This window comes from Eptatretus burgeri, chromosome 14 (assembly GCF_056783735.1).
Source record: "Eptatretus burgeri isolate ZD-2024b chromosome 14, Ebu_testis_v1, whole genome shotgun sequence".
NCBI lineage: Eukaryota > Metazoa > Chordata > Myxini > Myxiniformes > Myxinidae > Eptatretus > Eptatretus burgeri.
The window spans coordinates 28,625,654-28,647,211 of NC_140974.1; positions in this window are offsets into that span (position 1 = coordinate 28,625,654).

Here is a 21,558-nt window from a genome sequence, read left to right on the forward strand (position 1 = left end):
AAATTAAAAAAAAAATGTGAACAGTCTCAGAATAGTTCATTCACCAAGTATTAACCCAAAGCACCATTTACACTGCTTCCACAAGAGGTTTTCACCTGTACCAGACTGCATGAGGCTTCCACCTGCACTGGGTTGCATGAGGTGTTTCAGGTTGCAGACAGAAACCATTTGTTCTTATTGATTGAAAACGTTCCTTTTCATATCCTTGTTATGTATGTCACATATTAAATATATATTTGTGGATTTGTATTCGACTTTTTTTTTGGCATGCTTGCAATCAGCCGACCTTCCTAACCTGCTGCTGATTTATTGCCATTTCATTATCATGGGTTCATTCTAAAGATATTTTATTTCCATTGATCTGACAGCATTTGTGCCAACAACCTTATGCATATTCTGAAGGTTAATGCATCTTGGTTTGGCTTTCCATGTACGATTAATGAAGATCATAGTCGTGAGGGACTCGGAAACCAACTTCAGGACAGTTTACACAATTACTTGAAAATTGATTAACTGCACACATCATTACTCTACAGACGACAAAATGAATGAAAACAGTCCCTGCTGATTGAAACTGTTGAGATGTTACAATGCATTCTCTCTCTTCCAAGCCCCTTCCCTCTTGTTCCTCTTCCATGTGTCTCTGCAGGACCATCAGTCACCATCCAAGGCCAGCTGGGATCACTTTGAAATTTCAGAGTTTTGCGATAATTAACTTCTTCTTGTTCTTTTTGAAGGAATTAAAATGAATGAGTGCTCAATCCACCAGAGGTGTTGTTAACTCACAGTGGGTGTGTTGCCGTTTATGCTTGGGATTCAACAGCACATTCATGACGTCACTAAACTTCCACCTTTCAGTTGATGTCAATCCACCTCAACTGACATGAGGACACCTTGAAGGATTCTTCCTTCTTGAAATATAATTGAAATAGGTCAGGTCAGGTATGGGAGCATGTGCCGGAGCAGCATGTCCCTGCATCCACTTTCCGTCGGTACTCCAGGGGCTTCCATCTGGCAACCCCCCAGGTAGATTCCTGGCCCATCTCCATCTTCTTGAGATGTCGATCGACCTACTGCAACCACGAGGCACGTGGTCAGCCCATTGGCGTCCTCCACTCATGAGGCTCCCTAACTGAGAGAATCTGATGAGCAGGATCAGCAGCAGGAAAATGAGCCACATGTCCATACAGCCGCAGCTGACGTTGATGGACTATAAAGGCAAAAAATCTCATCTGAGTCTCTCTCAGCAAACACTCGTTCGAGACAAAGTATGACCAGCGACAGCCAAGGATTCTTTGAAGCGATCTGGCACTGAAGGAGATGTCTTTGTTTCAGATCCTTGGTCAGAGAAACATCCTTGCCAAAAACAGGTACAGACAACATATGAGCATCCAATATGTCATTGAAAGCCTGGATCTTAGTTTTGACCTGGTGCCAATATCTATATATTAATACTGAAGGACCAATTTTGTGCTCCTCTTAGCGGTCGCGTCACGTTTTTCTCGGTACTGTGACCTGGACTGAAAGAAACTTCGTACCTGTAAGAGTGCATCGCACATAGTGGCAATAGTCAACTTTCAACTCTGAAGCAGAATAAACACTTTTCGTTTTACATTCGTTTACATGGCGACGTGTGACGTCACCGCTGAGAGGCATCAGGACGTCATGACATCATCGGTCATTCGCTGATGCCATTACGTCTGTCGTCGACAGACCGTTACCGCTGAGAGGTGTAATTCCACTCCTCGGAAATAGCGTCTGCAATGTAAAACCCTCTTCTGCACATGCTGACTACCCCAGAATGTGAATTTGACACAAAAAGTGTAAGAAACATTGTATCTTCGATGTATTAATACTGAAGGACCAATTTTGTGCTCCAAGCGGTCGCGTCATGTTTATCTCGGTACTGTGACCTGGACTGAAAGAAACTTCATACCTGTAAGAGTGCATTGCACATAGTGCCAATAATCAACTTTCAACTCTGAAGCAGAATAAACACTTTTCGTTGAGACGGGGGCGAGGAGTGAAGAGGCGGGGGCGAGGAGTGAAGAGGCAGGGGCGGCGGATGAAGAGACGGGGGCAGGGAGTGAAGAGGCGGGGGGCAAGGTATGCAAATTTTTGGGCGGGGGTAAGCAAATGGAAAGCGGGGGTGGGAGGCGAGGGGGAATGGGGGCAGGGGCAGGGAATGAGTAGGCGGGGGCAAGCACGCCCTGTCCAGTCCATGTCCCTCGAGTGTGGGTGAGCTGGTGAGGGTGGTTGAATGAATGGAATGCATCTGTGACGGGGTTTCGGCTAGTATATATATATATATATATATATATATATATATATATATATATATATATATATATATATATATATATATATATATATATATATATATATATATATATATATATATATATATATATATATTTAAGGATTCAGCGGTGGCGGGATTCGCACCCGACTCTTGACCCCAGTGTTGAGGATTTGGACGAGTGATGTCAATCACACCCTACTCTTGACCCCAGTGTTGAGGATTTTTACGAGTAATGTCAATCACACCCTACTCTTGACAGCCAAATATTGAAGATTCGGCGTCACTAAACAGCACCGCCTTCTCTGGGGTTAAAACGCCGGCTGGTTCAGCACAATTCTCAGGTTACGCGCCTCAGATCACGATACCAAAACACAGCTGTTCCTTGACAGCTGGGGGAATAGACCCCGATTACAGACTGGAGTTGTCGGAGATCGAGCGGAGTCTCACAGTCTGTAACCATTTTGGTTTTATATCCAAATCGAGCGGATCATTCCTCGGCGCGGCACGAATTAATTCAAGGCGGCAAATCTCGTATAACTCAGCCAGATTTATTGGGGACACATCGGGGAACACAACACAAGCAGAGCATTCACGACAATGTTATAATTAATCTATAACCCATTCTTAACTAGGAGCTACGGATTACGGGTTTCGAAGGGAACCCTCACGGGATAAACCTGAGACAACATGCAGCCAAGACACGGACAGCATGCAGCCAAGACACGGAGTACTTGGGGATGCTTCATGGATGAGAGGAAAAGTGTCAAAAGCATGAATGCGGCTCGTGACAAGCCGAGGTCAACGGGTTTGAGCACCCGGCTCGAGCACGCCGCGTGGCAAGATGGTGGCGTCATCCTTTTTCTTCTCTCGGCACAGCTTGCGCACGCAGCCTCGGTGCATCCAGACCCCGCGAGGTCGACGGCCCAAGACGAAAGATGTATGGTATGCTCCAGCTGGCTTTTCACAAGGTCCAGCATACAAGTCCAGGCCTGGCCTGTTCACCAGGTAAGGCCAAATCAAGGTGTTGGGCTCCGCAGGCGGATCGATGGGACCACAAGATGTGTCGAGACGCGTCGGGCCGTGCCATGAGTAAGGACAGAGGTTCCGTGGTTAGACGCAGGTTGAACCTATCAATGACCTCCTCATAAAGTCGATTGCCGACTCACACAGCAACCAGTTCCTCTCGAAGCAGATTGCAGTCTCCCACTAGTCGTTTCTATACAGCAGAATCCTCACTCGACACTCAGGCTCAGTTGCTCCCTCGGTAGATCGCCGACTCGACCCTCAGGTTCAGTTACTCCCTCAGGAGATGGCAGATAGACCTCATGCAGTCCCTTCCCTGCCTTTCTTTCGGCTCGCTCCTCACGAAAGCCGATCGCAACACAGACACAGCCATCCCCTGTACAGCCGATCGCACCCCCTCGGCGCTCTCAGTTTCACCCTCGCCTTCCCGGCGCTCTTTGACCTCCCAGCCGACTGCTCCTCCCAGGGCACTGGGCGGAGACTCATTCGGAGAGGGGAACAAAGAATAAGAACCTCTCGGTACACCACCACTGCATGCACAAAAAACAGCCCCTACACCTCCCGTCACACATGTAACATCCAATTACCGAACAACCTGGCTAAACATGCATTTAATGGGGGATCTGGGCTAATCCTATATTTACTAACACACTAAGGGCCATTCCCGCAACAATATATATATATATATATATATATATATATATATATATATATATATATATATATATATGTATATATATATACACACTATATATGTGTATTGATAATATATATGTTTATATATATATATATATATATATATATATATATATATATATATATATATATATATATATATATATATATATATATATATATATATAAAGATGTATATATATATATGTATATATATATATATATATATATATATATATATATATATATATATATATATATATATATATATATATATATATATATATACATCTTTATATGTCATGCCTATAGAAAGTCTACACACCATTTCAAAATTTTAACCTTTTGTTGCCTTATAGCCTGGAATTAAATTGTAGAAATCAGACTTTTCCCACCTTTATTTATTACACATCATAAAGCACAACTTCTAAGTGAAAAACAAATTCTACAAATTTCAGAAAATTAATTTAAAATCCAAAAATATTATATCTTGCTTGGATAAGTGTCTTATAATAGCAATTGTAAATTAGCTCAGGTGTAACCAATGACCTTTAAATCACACACCAAGTGAAATGGCCTCCACCTGTGTTAAATTGTCGTAATTCTGAATGTTTCAAAATAAAATCAGCTGTTCCTGTAGGTTTCCTCTGCTGGGTAGTGCATTTCACAGCAAACACTCAACCATGATCCACAATGAGCTTTCAAAAGACCTCCAGGATAAAGTTGTGGAAAGGCACAGACCAGGTGTGACCATTAGGTAACCTTTCATGGTTGCTTCATGCAGCTTCTTCAGCTGGAAAAGCATGGAAGGAGTCAATTTATTTATATAATCCCAGCCACCTGGATTTAATTGATTATGTGAGAGCTGATTGGTTATTCCCTGCATTTAACAGAGAGATGTGGGTGGGTCTTCCTTTTTCATTTACATGTTGACTGCTTTTGACGTTTACACATGGTACATGCTTGAGAGCCTCATTGGTATGCATTTCTGTCTGTGCTGTCGCTGATGATTCACCAACAAGCGATAAAACCGTTCCAGCAGCTGAGAGGTTGTGCAGCATTGGAATTCTCATGTATGTACTGTTTGTGAATGTTATTATAGCTGTGGAGGAACTCTGGGAAGGGTTTGAAACTGCAAAGGGCTTACCTTGGGTATCCTTTCGTGTTTGCTTTATGCAGCTTCTTCAGCAAGAAGAGCATGGGAGGAGTCACTTTATTTATATAATCCTAGCCACCTGGGTTTATTTAATTAGGTGAGAGCTGATTTGTTATTCACTCCATTTTACTGGTGAGAGATGTGGGTGGGTCTTTGTTTTTCATATATATATATATATATATATATATATATATATATATATATATATATATATATATATATATATATATATATATATATATATATATATATATATATATATATATAATATTGTTGCGAATTCGCGCCTGCTGGCGTGCGAATGGCCACGTAACTCGAATCGCGGCACGTCGCCAACCGGACGGACAATTCTGTCGTGACCCTCTCGGACTAACGCCGGGAGCTAGTCACGGGTGGGCCTTTCGGCCTCACCACGGTCGAGCAAATCGGCCCCCCGCGTGGGATAGGGTTGTTCGCCAAATTCGACCTACCTAAGTACCGACGCGAAGGGTAGACCGGGCGATCGCACCTCGCCGCAGGTCGACTCCGGACACGGGCCACTTAAGCGAGCCGTTCCGTACTAGCAGGATAACCGAGCGGTGTTATCGTCGGCCTCGACGGTTCCGATTAATTATCGGGCATATTAAGCCCACTACCAACCCTTTACGTGAAGCAAGATGGAGATTCAATTAAAGAAAAGACGAAGCGAAACGGGAAAAACAGTTCAACATAATGCACATTTATTCCGCAGCACACAGAGAGCACACATATACAATTACAACAATTATGCACCAAAAGCAGATGTAACAAAAGAAACACAACAATGCAGATCTACTACCGACTACGTGAGCACACGGCAACACTTACACAGTTTTACTTTACAGACAGCGCCGACAACACATTTACTCAAAAGCAAAAGAAAAGGGCCACCCTCAAAGACAAGGGGGCAGACGGGGCCTGTGGGCCAATATTTGCGCGGGACCTGAAAGAGCGGTCAGGTCCGCGAGACCAGGTGGATCCTACCCGTGTCTTTGTGATGAGCCGCCAATGTGGTGGCGCAGCGGCGCCCCGACTCCGCGCTCCTTCCCGACTCGAGCGCGCTCCAAGCTGCAGGCTTCCCCTCTCTGCAGCTCCCCGACAGACTCCGAACCCCAACAGACTGCGAGCTCCACTCGGCTCTCCGACCTCTCCAGACTGACTCTTCCGAAACTGACTGCCGCTGCCACACTCTGCCACTGCCACACTCTGCTCTCCAAAACGGACTCTTCCGAAACTGACTAAATTCACCCCGCGCTCGGTGCTTTCTCGTCTGGCAGGAGAACCCATATGCAAATTTCTGGATCAGAACATGCTCGGGGGTGGAGCCACGCTCGCCCATTGGATGGAGAAAAAGGGGCGTGAGTCTCCCCTGATCCTCGAATTTGCATATCCCGATTCTACTCCGACGCGCCTGGAGGCGGGGCCAAGCCGCCCCGCGCTTGCTGATTGGACGGATCAGAAGTAGGCGTGTATCATTCCTGATCCGAATTCTCCTCGGAAAGGCCACACTTTGCACTCGCGGTTTGGCGCGCATCCCGTTCGAGGCCAGGACAGCCTGACGCTTGGCGTTCACAAGTGGTGCGGGAATGGCCGCAGAAGGAGAGGTGAAGGTGGTGGAGGGTTTATTGTGGTGGTTTATGGCCATGGCGACGTTTGGAATGGCGGTGATGCGATGTTTGCGGGAGCGAGTTGTGAAGGTAAAGGTCGTGGCTGTTGGCGTTGTTGTTGTTGTGAAGCGGCGTTTCGGTCGGTGGTTGTTGTGTGATGGCGGTTGAGACGTGGTTGGTTCAAAATAAAGATAGCACAGAAAAATAGCTATCTCAAAGGGTCGCAGCCCGAATGGATCACATTTATTCCCTCTAAACAACGGGTTTGGGGCTAACTACATATGTACTTACAGAGATATCTCACCTTCAGGACCTGAATGGTGATTTGCGAATTTCCTCAACCGCAACAATATATATATATATATATATATATATATATATATATATATATATATATATATATATATATATATATATATATATATATATATATATATATATATATATATATATATATATATATATATATATATATATATATATATATATATACATGTGTGTGTGTGTGTGTGTGTGTGTGTGTGTGTGTGTGTGTGTGTGTGTGTGTGTGTGTGTGTGTGTGTGTGTGTGTACACATTTACATTTCTACACTCACACTCACTTAACCCATATATGCACTTATTCTCTGCCTGAAGTGTCCACACAAGGATATCGAGAGTCTCCACAAAGACAGCTGCATTATCTGTGAAATCAATACCAGAGATCTTGACATTCCCAAATGATATGCCACAGCTTTATGCGTCCGACATCCTCCTGAGAATCCAGTCCATACAAGAGCTGAAAAGTTTGGGGGCTGATACACACCACTGACGAACTCCAGTAACAACTGTAAATATGTCAGAGATGGAACCACCACACCTCACAGCACTCTCAGTAGCAGAGTATAATTGAGAAATCAAATTAATCAATTTTGCTAGCACCCCATGAACACCAAGGAACCTCCAGAGGGCATCACAATTCATTGAATCAAACGTTTTGTGGAGATTAACATCGGCTGTGAGCATCCCCTGCTGAAAGTCCCGCCTTTGCTCGGCGAGGACCCGAAGAACAAGGATACTGTCGATCGTTGACCTCTTTGGTGTAAAGACAGACTGTTCTGGTAGCTGTTGCTTAAATAAATGTTGGCGAACCCAATCAAGCATTTTCCGAGGAAAGAGCTTGCTTGACACTGAGAGCAGCATCACCCCTCGTTTGTTGTTGTAGTCCTGGTGATCACCCTTCCCTTTCCAGAGAGGGAAAACAAGACCCCTCTTCCAGTCAGTTGGGATGATGCCTGTGCTCCAAACAGAGCACAGAACTGCATGCAACGACACAAATACAGCATTTCCACCAGCCTTGAGAAGTTTAGCATGGATGCCACAGATCCCAGGAGCTTTACACCATTTCAACCGATTCACTGCAGCCTGTGTTTCCACAAATGAAGGAGGACCACAGTTGATTTGAGGGTCAGCAATAGGGATAGTAACAACCCTGACATCCAACTTAACAGCTGGTGGATCAGCCTGGTACAGCCGCTCAAAGTAACCAGCCCAGCGGGCCTTCACTTCAGACTCCCCTGTCAAGAGCTCACCACCCTCCACTCTAATTGCAGTACACCGATGGACAGGCTTGGAGGAACGCAACGCATGGATTCCTCTGGAAGCAGGAATGAGAATCACTTGATCACATGCGATGCTCTATCATTTCACAGATTCCTCGCACATGAGCCTCCTTTGCCACCCTCAGCGAACATTCAGTTTTGCACCCCAGCCCCCTGAACAAGTCATCTCTGCCATTAAGCCTGGCCTTGCAACTCTGGTCAATGATATCCAATATCCATTGGTAGACAAACTTCCACTTGGCCTGATGGTGTGTTCCAAGACACCCATTGGCAACATCAATGTTGGTAGTTTTGAAGGCACTCCACAACTCTTCAGGATCCCCCGAAACACCCGACCCCTCAGATCCCCACTCAACTTGTTCACAAATGCCTCAGCTACCCTCTCATCCTTGAGCATACCAACATCCAACTTAGGCTGGGATGGTACCATTCTGTTGGATTTGAGCTGCAACTTCGGAGTTAATACAACAAGCCTGTTGTCAGTATGGGGAAACTGAGCACTCCGGTCGACTGTGCAGTCTGGAGCATCTTCCATCAACCATCAATGAGTACATGGTCACTCTCCTTTGCTACACCACCACCGTTGGAATACCAAGTACAGTGTTGAGGCTATGGCTGCTGAAACTATGAACTAGCCACCCTAAGTCCATGACATCTTGTGAAGTCAAAGAACATGGTACTATTCTGTTTCAGAGTTCCAGACCAATGGAGACCAACACATGTCTCGTAATCATCCCAGTCAGTGCCCATCAAAGCATTGAAATCCCCAAGACTCGAAGAGTATCTCGCCTGGGGCACTGCTGAACCACGGACTCAAGCGTGGCATGGAATGCATCCTTCACGGTGAGATCACTCGCCTCAGTCGGAGCATATACAGAGACCAGGGAAATGACACCCAAAGAGTGACGAATACACTCGTTGACTGGTGTTATACACTCGTTATACACTCGTTATACACTCGTCTCATAATACACTCGTTGACTGGTGTTACCTCAATTATCATTTGAGTCAGCTTATTGGAAATAGCTGCAGCACCTCATTGAGCATGGTAACCAACAGAGTGACCAGACCAATAGTAGGTGTGACCACCTGCCATTAACTTACCACTATCCGGTCTCTGAAACTCAGAGAGTGTTGCATTACTGATGTTCAAATGCTGGAGCTTAGATGATAGCAGAGACAGGTAATCATCCTTTCTTAGAGTGAGGACATTCCAGGCACCCAACAGAATGGACTGCCTCAGGTTCACCCAAGGAGACCACCATCTGCTGGATGACACCTCAGAACCACCCCCGACACAAACCACCACATCATCCTTACCCAGGAAGGGTACCCCATGGTTTTTGAAGGCTTTGCCCGAATCTCGTCATCTGGTGAGCTGCCCTGTGAAGGGCAGCTACACAGAAGGTACTCCCACTTAGTGGATTTTATTTGTGTATTTTTTGTGTGTTGCGAAGGAAAGTGTTTTACGGTGGCCAAAGTGCAAATCCTGCCGCCAACCTCCTAGAGTGAGATACCCAACTGTAGGAGGATATCCTCAGACACAGTTGGGCACCAGATATGGATGGCCGTTGGTTCAGAAGAAGCTCCTCCGCCCTTTGACATGTTCTGGTTTTAATCCTGTTGGGTGTTCCTATCCATACGTTCTCCTCACCAGGAAGCCTGGTGGGGGAGACGGTTTAGTTGCCGACAACTCGACCATGAAACAGGTTAGTACAGGTTTACATGGTATCTGCAGCAGGTCACAGATTGGTCTGACCTGACACTGACAGAGAATAGAAATAGCAACAACAAAACTCCCTCTTGTTCCTCTCGCTCTTCCATGAGCCTCAATGTTGTAGTGGAATTTAATTAATTAAATACACCACAGTGTAAATGGTGCAAGTATGTCAATGTCAACGTGTGGAGTGATCTGATTTAGATTAGTATGGAAATGTCAAAACGGTGTGTTTGTAAGTACGAGCGAGCAGCACGGCATTGCAAGATGAGATCCAAGTTTGCTTTAGCCCTGTAGGGAAATAACACGCGTGTGGAGGGGCCACATGAAGCTTCATAATAAACAGGAGGAAAACAGCATCAAGGTAACCTCGTACTAGGCCTGAGGATGGTGAAGTGGATGATGTAGGAAAAGCGTAAATAGTAGGACGAGGAAAAAAGATGAACAAATTGAGGATGTAGCGAAGTTTTCTCATGATCTGCAGTATGCAAGGAAAGATCGGAGAGCACCAAAGGGTGTTAATGTCCGTCCAGGTAGATAATAATTAATCATTCTGTATGAAGAACCGTTTCGCTCATGATGAGCTGCTGAAGCACTCGAGTGATGGGAAAGAATGGGGGTGTGGATATCTGAGAATGAGAGAACGTGACATTGCTGATGGTCGAGTGTACGTGAGTGGGCAATTCGTTGATGGGGTGTAAAGGCGTTTTGAAATGGTTTTTACAAAGAACACAGTTGTAAAATTATCCAGTTATTGTGATGTTATGTTCTTCTCTGTTATATCTTGTACGCAATAAGATATGTTGCTCAAATGCCCAGAAGTACAGAAATTTCTAGTCTAACGATGACCTCCTGACCTGTGACTGTTCATGTTAATAGAAATGTCCAAAATACTTTATTTATTTAATAATTTTTTAATAAAAAGTCAAGGCTTATGGAAGAGCGACTACACTGAATGGACCAGGACGCAACAGAACAAAATGAACAGCAGAAATGGGGTGGGACACCAGCAGCAGGGTTGAGGGACAAAATAGAGGGGGACTTGGACAAACAATGGATGTGGAGAGGAAGGAGGGGAGGGGAGGATGCATGGGGTGAACAAGATGGATACAGAAGGAAACTAAACTATTAGGAAGGAAAAACTGGAAATTTAGAAGGATGTGGGATTGGGTGAAGTTAAAGGGAGGAGAAAAGATCATGTTTATGAATTGTGGAATGATCTGAGATGGTGGTGAATATGTGTCTTGAAGACTTGGAATGAAGAATGAGATTGAAGAGAATGTGGAAGCAGGAAAAAAAATTAAGAAGTGAATGGGTGGAAGTGAGCATTGATTCTGGATTCTGTGAGTTTCACCAGAAAGTGGTTGGCGGTGCACCTTTTGCGGCCTGCAGAAACCTGCGGGGGGGGGGGGGGACAAAGCATGGATAAACCAGAGGGTTTAAGACAAGAAAGGAGGTGGTGGAAGACAGAGAGACCATCAACCTGTCTACGATGCGGTGAAATAATTGGCCCATAGATTCAGCTTCGTCCTTGGAGATTCCTATAATATTGAAGGCCTTTGTTTCCATGGAGATTCCACGGCTTCAGGCTGAGCAGGATGTGAGGATGGGGTGCTAGCCCAGAGGGGAGAGCAGTGCTCCATCAAGCTGCGGATGAAAGCCTGAAAGGTGGATAGGAGCTCAGACATGCGAAGGAAGGACATTACGTGATGGAGGATGCCCAGTTTCCATCTGTCTTTGGAGGCCAATTTTGAGATGTGGTTTCCCCAAGAAAGATCATCCTATTATTCATCTTCTCAACACATTGTGAGACCCAAGAGTTTGAGTGACTGAACCTCTTTGAGAGGGTTGTTTAGAACGTAGTTTGAAGGGTTTGCAGTTCGGTCCTTTTGGAGAGAGAGAGAGAGAGTGTGAGATTTCTCAGGATTGAAAGACATGTTCTAAGTGTTTGACTAATTTGTGATTTTGACATGCTCCGAGGAGAGGGAAGAAGCTGCTGTCTCCTGCCTATATGAACCAAAAATGTACCAAACAATTTTTACACATAATTCTCTTGATTTCCAAAGCCAGGCGAGTAGAATCTAACCTCCAAAAGAAGTCCATGATTATGCGGGTCATCCTGTGCTTTGAGATGCTTTGTGGAGAAACAACCTGAGGAAATATCTTCAAACATATTTTCACCTTCTTTTAATGCAAGATGGATGTCAGCTCATTGCAGCTCATTTTGTCAGCTCGTACTCATGTCCCATTAATTGCGTTCATCATCATCTCCTCAAATGCCTTACCTGCATTCTTCTGACCTTTTCTGCTCATGGTAACCTTCTCGTCGTTGTAGCCCATGTCCACCTGGTCTCCATCATATTGTTAGTATGCAACGTTCCACCCCACATGTTCTTTATCTCTTGCAGAAAGGTTGATCACTGCACAAATGCAATGAAAGAAGTGTATAACGAACCTGAATATAAAGTCTTGCAATTGTACGCACTCCCTGTTATCCTACATTGTATTGTAGAACTTGATAAACTATTTCAGTATGTTCGATTTCATAATTCATGATTCATGTTTTTCAAGTTTCAATTGAAGTGACTGGATTCTGCTTAACCATGAGACTTACTTTGTTTATGGTTTTCCAACAATTAGTCTCGAGGTTTTATCAGGCAGCGATCGTGCACTGCCAGTCAGCTGCATGCACAATAGAGGATGCTGACTCTTCTTTTAATTGGCTGATTTAGTATTCCAATGAGAACGTTGGCTTGTGATCCAGGTAACTCAAGTGTATATGGGTTCCCTGCATTTGAGAATGGACAACAGGTGTATACCATGCACGTGTTGTCCATTGTCAAATGATGTCCTTGAAATTCATGTAAAAGTACATTGATCTAAGAATGTCCTGATCTTATATGTGATTTGTATACAAATCCTTCATTAGTCTTCCAGCAAAGTAAAAAGAAATGAAACAAGTAGAGGTACATTCAAGGTACACCGCTCCATACAAAATACATACATGACAAATCCTTCAGTGCGCAACATTGCCAGGGCGCTTCCTGCGCCCAGTGATGCTGCCATGCAGCGCATGGAGACGGAACTAGGAGGGAGCGGTGTGCAAAAATTGATTCATTAATTGTGTAATTAAAATAATTAATTTCTGAATCAACTGGCTAATGGCATACCAAAATCATCACTGTTTCATCGGAATCTGTTAGTTTTTGAAAATTATGTAATTAATCGAAAAATTAATAATTAATCGATTAATTGATAAATCCAAAACACCCTTTATAGCCAAATCACTTGTTCACTGTCATTTCCAAATATCAGCTTCCGAGCTCAAAAGGTGCCTGAGATAGTGCCCAGATGAGAAAGAAAATTGATAAGTAATTAATAAATCGATCAAAATTAAGTAATTAAATAATTGATTAATCAAAGATTTCAAAATATATTCTTTTTGCCAAATCACTTGTCCACTGTTGTGCCCAAATTTCAGCTTCCTCGCTCAAAGGATGGCTGAGACATCACCCAGACAAACAAACAAAAGGAGTGAAAACTGAGTCGGCCCTTTTGGCACGCATCATCGTGGGTGCCCGACGATGACGTCGTCCAGCGCCTGGAGATGGAATAGGGATGGGCAGTGTACAATATCCCTTCATGTTTGAATAACGACACAAGGTAGTGAATATAACCTCTTCATATTGCATTTCCTCCTCGTTTGTTATATTTGTACCTGAAGTGAGAATACTTTCTGCTCATATATTTCCTGATACTGTACATCCGATCCCAGGAAGCCAATCTATTAACTTCGGTTACATTTTAAAACCGCATTCTTCAGATGAACATCTCAACAGACTCGACTACTGTACTGTCTTCCATTTGTTTTATGTTCAGGGGTTACCTGCTTCAGGTATCGGGCATCAACTGAACCCGATAAAATGGGATGACAACATCAAATTGATTTGTTCAGGGTTTACCTGGTTAAGGTTTCTACTGAACCCGATAAAACGGGATGACAACATCAAATTGATTTGTTCAGGGTTTACCTGGTTAAGGTTTCTACTGAACCCGATAAAATGGGATGACAACATCAAATTGATTTGTTCAGGGTTTACCTGGTTAAGGTTTCAACTGAACCCAATAAAATGGGATGAAAACATCAAATTGATTTGTTCAGGGTTTACCTGGTGAAGGTTTCAGCTGAACCCAATAAAATTTGATAAAAACATCAAATTGATTTGTTCAGGGTTTACTTGGTTAAGGTTTCAGCTGAACCCAATAAAATGTGATTAAAACATCAAATTGATTTGTTCAGGGTTTACTTGGTTAAGGTTTCAGCTGAACCCAATAAAATGGGATGAAAACATCAAATTGATTTGTTCAGGGTTTATCTGGTTAAGGTTTCAGCTGAACCCAATAAAATGGGATGAAAACATCAAATTGATTGCACATTCAGGTTGGACATCTGTTTGTGCTTTTGAGTGTATTTAATCGAATGCCCATGAGCATCAAGTGTTCTGTGAACTTGACCTACAGAGTTCTGGGAATAGGGAGACGATTCGGCCACAACAGGTCTCCCAAATTTATTGCTTCCTTGTGTCAACTTGCAAGGACAATTGATCGAGAGACGATGCACGTTTCTATTCGTCAAAGATTAACGTGCTTGGGAAAATGGAATCCTGCTCCTGGAGGATGACACAGTGAAATGCCCTGGAGCTTGCGCTTGGTGACAAGGCTTCATCTCGGTCCGTGTTCTTCCCTATTTAAATTGCATTCCTTTCTCACGGTGTGCCAGTCACCTGCATACACAATGGAGGATGATTTATCATGAGGGTTTTTCTCCCGTTTGGTTGAGTTGACACTGGGCTTTGTGGAGCTGTTTTAGTGAAGCCGAAAGAACTCCTTACATAAACCATCGATGCACACTTCATATTCTCAGCAGTTTGCTCATCGCTGCTCTTTGGAAAACGGTCCGTTGCTGAGATGGAAAATGTAGGGATCGTCTGGGCACACAACCGTTCAATTAGCTCACAGAGTCCATCTAGTTCTCACATGCTCGTGGGTACAAATGCAAAATCGATGGCATGAAAACAGTTTTCCTTATGGATTATAAGAAAGACAAACTTTTACTGTAGTTAAGATGAAATCGGTCCATCGACGAATGATCGCAGATGAGATGGGATACCCAGCTTCACGCCCAACTGTGGGACGGGGTGCTTTGTGATGCATCGTCCCAGTCTGCAAAACACCAATCAGATGGTATATATATATATATATATTCGGTTAGAGAATCGGATCAAGACAAGACAGCTCAAAGGTGAGTGTGCTACCTGTACACCATCCTGTTGGACACAAGGTGCGTTCTGTAACAGACACAGGTGAAAGCCACGTGAGTGTGTATGTGATAAGGTATCGTCGTGTTGGTAAATCTTGTTCGTGATTAGATGTTTAAAGCAAGTGATTCGTGGGATTTGAAAGCAATCCGTGTTTAAATTATGCATGATGGAAATAGATGGAGTTCCACAGGCTTTCCCTTTATTTAAACACCTAATTAATGCAAGAAAATATGCAATTAACGTGGAGGCAATTGAATGTATAAACGCATTATCATTTTATGGGCCTTCTATCCTGGGATCTGCAATGTTTGCTTATTATGCATGGAACATTTAAATACAAACTAACTTTTTATTAAAAATAATCGTTTCCAAAACTGTGAAACTATTACCTTCATTCTCAAACAACTTGTACCATTAAGCAGTTTAAAAGGAAACATTGTTTTGTCATTAACATTTTTATTTCATTTTCTTTACCAATGCAATGCTTTTTATGGAGATTAATAACGCAACATGTAATATGGGGGATCATCAAAATATGGTCTTTGAGTTATTTCTGCTTTGATTCTGTGAATATCTTCATTTTTGGGGGGGAAGAGGAAGAAGAATAAGAAGAAAAAAGGAAACAACTAAAATTGCGGCACAAGCAAGAGAATGAATGAACAAGAGAAGAGGGGACAAAACAAGTAAGGGGGGTTGGATTAGGAGGGGTTAACGGGGGAGTAAAGATCATGGGTCAGGTTGAGGGGTGACATGAGGTGGTGATTCACTGCCTGCTTGGAGCGCTGGAGGGAAGAGTATGTGGCATACTTTACATCAGTGCCAATTTATTAGTGCTTTTACATCAAGATCTTTGTTCCATTTACTTGTCCATCCAATGGCAGTCGTGTCGGCGTGTTTTTTTTTTTTAATCTGGTTTCTAACCAATCATTTTGCCCCCACACTACTCTCAGGCTCTTGGACCTCTCCCTCGGGGGACCGGCATTGAGGAAGGCTTTTACATGAGTGTGATGATGCTTTTTTGCCTGGCCGCTCGCTAATACACCATTGTGGAAATGACTCACGGACTGGAGTTTCACTGGAGTTAAACTAAATTTCACTGGAGGTCGTTGGAGTTAAGATTGTGTATCGGAAAAGAATTCCTTTGAGCTCTTCAATCATCCTGAATGGGCTAGCATCTGAGAGAGAACACCGCATCAAGACTCAATCGTTCAACAGTTCTGGTGGACGACGTGAACATGCATGAGTTAAGTCGGCAGGACAGAGACACTGGACGGAAACAACTCAACACAGGAATCATTGTTAGGCATTGCATTGTGTGTAATGTTAACTTCCTAATTTGACTTTGTATCTGTTTATTTGAAATACAAGTTTCAAAAACGTTATGCTGTTGATGTGATAACTGCAACACCACTCAGAAGTCACAGACCCAAACTGACAAAGATCCAATTAATTGGTAGCCGACCGGTATGATCGTTCATACTCGTGAAAGGCAAACCTTGGATTGCAGTCATTGGAGGACGAGCTGGCTTCAGCACCACAAACAACATACGCACACCAAAGGGAAGGAAACTTCAAGGTGCACATACCATTGACACATGCATGCCACAGACCAGACTGCACAGCGACAGTCTGATTATCATCTACCGCCAGAACCCCGTTAAAACTAAGCACCATTCCCTAATGGCCATTTCAATTCAACCTTTTCCATACGCGAAACACAATGCTACAACCTTTATACAACCACCACACCACCTTCCTAAAAATCCCCACAATAACCTATGCCCAACCTCTTCACCACAACTGCAACCTATGCTCAACATCATCACCACAAAAGCTTCAACCACTCCAAACACTTCAACCTCTTCACCACAAATGCTTCAACCACTCCAAATGCTTCAACCTCAACACAAACACAGTGCTTCATGCACCTTGCCACAGCGGCGGCAAATCACCGCGACCGCGGTCAGCACCCCGGAAACTCACCACTGTCATTTAGGAATGTCGGGGAACAAAGGACATTACCCACCATGACAGATTATTGAGGTCGGAACAGATTGGCATGTAGCTCAGAGCGCAACTATGTGCTGGGGTCTGTTCAACATCATCTGAGTATCCCTGGTGCTTCGCTAAATAGCGACCCTCATTTGGAGGCCAGCACACGTTTGTGGCCAGAGAGCGCTTGCAAAATCTCGCACCCTATGTTAATCTCGGAGCTCTGTCGCCTGGCCAAGTTTGGGGGTGAATGAGGTCATTTTTGGCTTCAGAGCCTCGTGGGGTGGGGAGGCCTTTGCACGCCAGTGGAACCCTAGGAAACGCCGACAGAGCATTTTGATCCGATTTCTGGCTCCTCCTTTGCACAACCTCTATAAAATAGCTCAGCAGGATCATTAAAGTCAGAGTCAGCCAGTCAGAGTTTGCCACACAATCCGCCAGACAGTCCGCCAATCAGTCTTCGCCACACAGTCTTACACACTCATCTACAATACACAGTTTATGATACAGAGTCTCGCTTGGTCCTCCAGGCAGTCATCCTCACTGCCGCAATCATCCATGAGAGGTCAGAGGGTCTTCTCCCAGGTGTGATCTGACTACTAAAGGCCCAGTCACACTTAGACGTTTTAGCCAACGTATGCCTGACGTATGCAAAATTGGGCTAAAACGCTGGTACACGTCGAATACGTTATGGGTAAGTTTTGATAACATTGAGGGCACGCTGAAAAACACTGCCATACGTCGTTGTACGCTGGCTTTTAACGTTGTACTTTTCGGTTGTCCTCAAATTTTCCATGCTTGAAATTTTAAGACTTATGCCAGCGTATGACTCACACGTTCCGCATAACGCTGGCCATAAGTTGTAGGCGCATCACGTGATCGTTGACACACGTCGACACACGTTACTTGTAAGTTACTCATAAGTCAAAACACGTCGAGGTAATGTTTAGCGTACACGAAACTTATTTCTAAGCTATGAGTAACGTGTTGTACTCACATTACGCGATCGGTGACACACATCGACACACGTTACTTGGAAGGTGCTCATAAGTTGAAACACATCAAGGTAATGGTTGGCGTCAGTGTTCCAGACTCCCTGGTTTTTTTTTTCTTCCTTCCTTCGGTATGATGGTGATTTTGACACTTCGATTTCTAGTGCGGTTATAATATAATATAATTAATTGGCTGCCGCTCATCGATTTAAATCATAACCGCACTGTACACTGAACACCGTCATACCGAAGAAAAAAAAAACCGGGAGTCTGGAACACTGACAATAACCATTACCTTAACGTGTTTCGACTTATGAGTACCTTACACGTAACGTGTGTCGATGTGTGTCAACGATCGCATATCGTGCATACAACTTATTCCCATCGCATGCGGAGCGTGTGTCATACGGCAAGTACGTCGTAAAATTTTCAACATGTTTAAAATTACAAGACGTACTCCACTTACTACGACGTATGATAGCGTACTTTAGCGTTCTATTCACGCATACCAAACTGACCCATACCGTATTCGACGTGCGCCAACGTTTTAGACGCATTTTTCAGAGGTTGGCATACGCTGGCAAGATCGCCAAGGTGTGACTGCGATGTTGACACTTCCATTTCTGCGGTGGTTATGATTTGAATCGTTGTGCGGCAGCCTTTTCATAACCTACGCCACGTCATTGTCGGCGATGCATGCAGCGCGTTATGCATAAGTTAGACTATCGTTGGGCATAGGTTGTGAAGGCCGACAACAGGTTCAGCATTCGTTGGTATAAGTTATTTATAACACAACGAAACGTTCTGTGACCGTTACTAATATGTTGTGCATAAGACCAAGTCGTTATGAATACGTCCGAATCTTTAAAAAAAAAAACATCAAAAGTTCAACGTAAGCCAGCGTTTTACATACATTTTAATACGTTGCCATTGCTGGCTAAAACGTCAAGGTGTGACTGGGCCTTAAGCGAGGAGGGTCCAGGTCTGGACAGCGGCATGACAAGAAAGGAGGAGCGCTGAATGGGTGGGATGCCAGATGGATAATAGACTCAATAAACACACATACAGACTTTCTCACACACCACTTTAAGCTGTCTTCTCTCACATTATGTCTTTCCCATCTTCTGTCTCATCTGCTGTGGATGCATAAAAACTAAAAGAGAAACTGCAAAAATGCACCTTTTCACTCTTCTTCTTCTGCATTACATTTGCTCTCCATGACACCTCATTTTGCACCTCTTCACACAGGCACCATAGACACCCAGTTTCCTTCCTTCCTCCCCCTCCTAAGCAACTGGGTTGCGTTGGTCCATCAACCATGCCAGGTACAAAGAGGTCATTCACACCTCGAACTAACTCTCTCTTTCTTTTATTTCTCATTTCCTTGGGCTTGTGTCTGATGGCACCTGTAATGTTTATGCAAGATAAGGTTAATAAACAGATGTTTGGTACTGCAGAATTTTAATATGGTACAAACAAACATGACATAATAGTGACCGAAGCTTTTTGTGCTGCACTCTTCAGGGTAAAAATCGCAGCAAATGAAGAAGGAAGTGAAGGCGCGTGCTTTATACACAGGTCTCAATAAGGTAGATGCTGATTGGTTCAACCGTAATGACGTCACGGTTAATTCGAACGCCCATTGGTCGGCTCATCATCTTCACCTCGAGCTCCCATTGGCTGGAGCAGAGTTCGTCGATGATTGACATTTGCAACCACATCCTGGAGAGAGGGGGGATGGGTTTCCCCTAAGGTCCATTCACCATTTGTTACCGTACTTCCCTTGATCTTTCCATGCTGAAAGAGAAACAGAGATCGTACAAATTCCTTTTGATGACATAGTATTGGATCGGTGGTAAGGATCGTACAAATTCCTTCACTTCCTCCTTCACTTGCTGCGATTTTTACCTTGAAGAGTGCAGCACGAAAAGCTTCGGTCACGATTATGTCGTGTTTGCTTGTATCCATATTAAGATAAGGTTGTAGAAGTTGGTATCGGGTTAGCTGTGCACCATGTCTTCTTTTGTGAATAATTGCATTTCTTGTGTCGCACCTCACAAATCCTTGCTTTCCCCTGCTGAAAATATTGTTTTGTTTTAAAACCTTTTATTGTGCCATATGACCTTTCCTCACCTTTCAAAATATATTGCTTATTTTATAAATGTACCCAGCTCATTGTGTCTTTTCCTCCATTGGTCCAGCATGCTCTGCATGTAGTTATCCAGGAAGTTCTACCCCACTCATTGGCTCTTATTAATAGTGCGTACTTGGCAGCTCCTCTCGGCTGCAAATGACACGGTAAGTCAACACAAGTACGCATCGAGGGCACGATAACCCCTTGGTGCAGTCATACGGTTTCTCCATAACTGCTTGTCAGATTGAGAGGAAATTTTCAAAATAGGTGTGATTACTCATGTAAAATGTTGTAATAATAATTATGATATCATAGGTCACGTGGTGTAGCAACCATGTTGGAAAAAGGGAAAAACTTTGGACCTCTGTATCTCTGAAACTGTACGAAGGGGAAAAAAATTGAAATTTAGCATGTGGCAAGTACTCCTCATGTCGAACAAGTGCGATTTTTTTCCATGACATCATAGGTGCCTTCTTTATGATGTCATAATTGCATCTGGAGAACGCTACATCTGATCAGTCTGAAAAATTTTGAGGGTCATCTCGGGATAAAATAGTCCAAAGAAAAAAAATCTGATGACGTCATCAGTCACGTGATTCGGCAGCCGTATTGTTTTTTTTTTTTAACCTTCAAAAATCTTCTTCTCTGAAGTGGCTGAACAGATCTGTACGAAACTTTACATGTATCAAAGCCATCTTTGATTTACCATAAAACCTATAAAAATCTTCTTCTGCAGAACAGCTGGACAGATTGAGGGGAAACTTCATGCAAATGTTACCAAGCCTTGCTTGTACAAGTTTTTTTCAGGAATTATTGATAGGTCACATGATTTGGCAGCCATATTGAATTGAAGAAAAATATTAAATAATGTTTTCTCCAGAACCGACATTAAACTTCATAATTATGATCTATTTGTGATGGGGAATACAAGTTTTAAATTTCAACTTGATCGAACACATGGTCTGGCAGCCAGAAATGTTTTTTTGATCTGGGTTCTTTTTAATTTGTTTTTTTATTATAA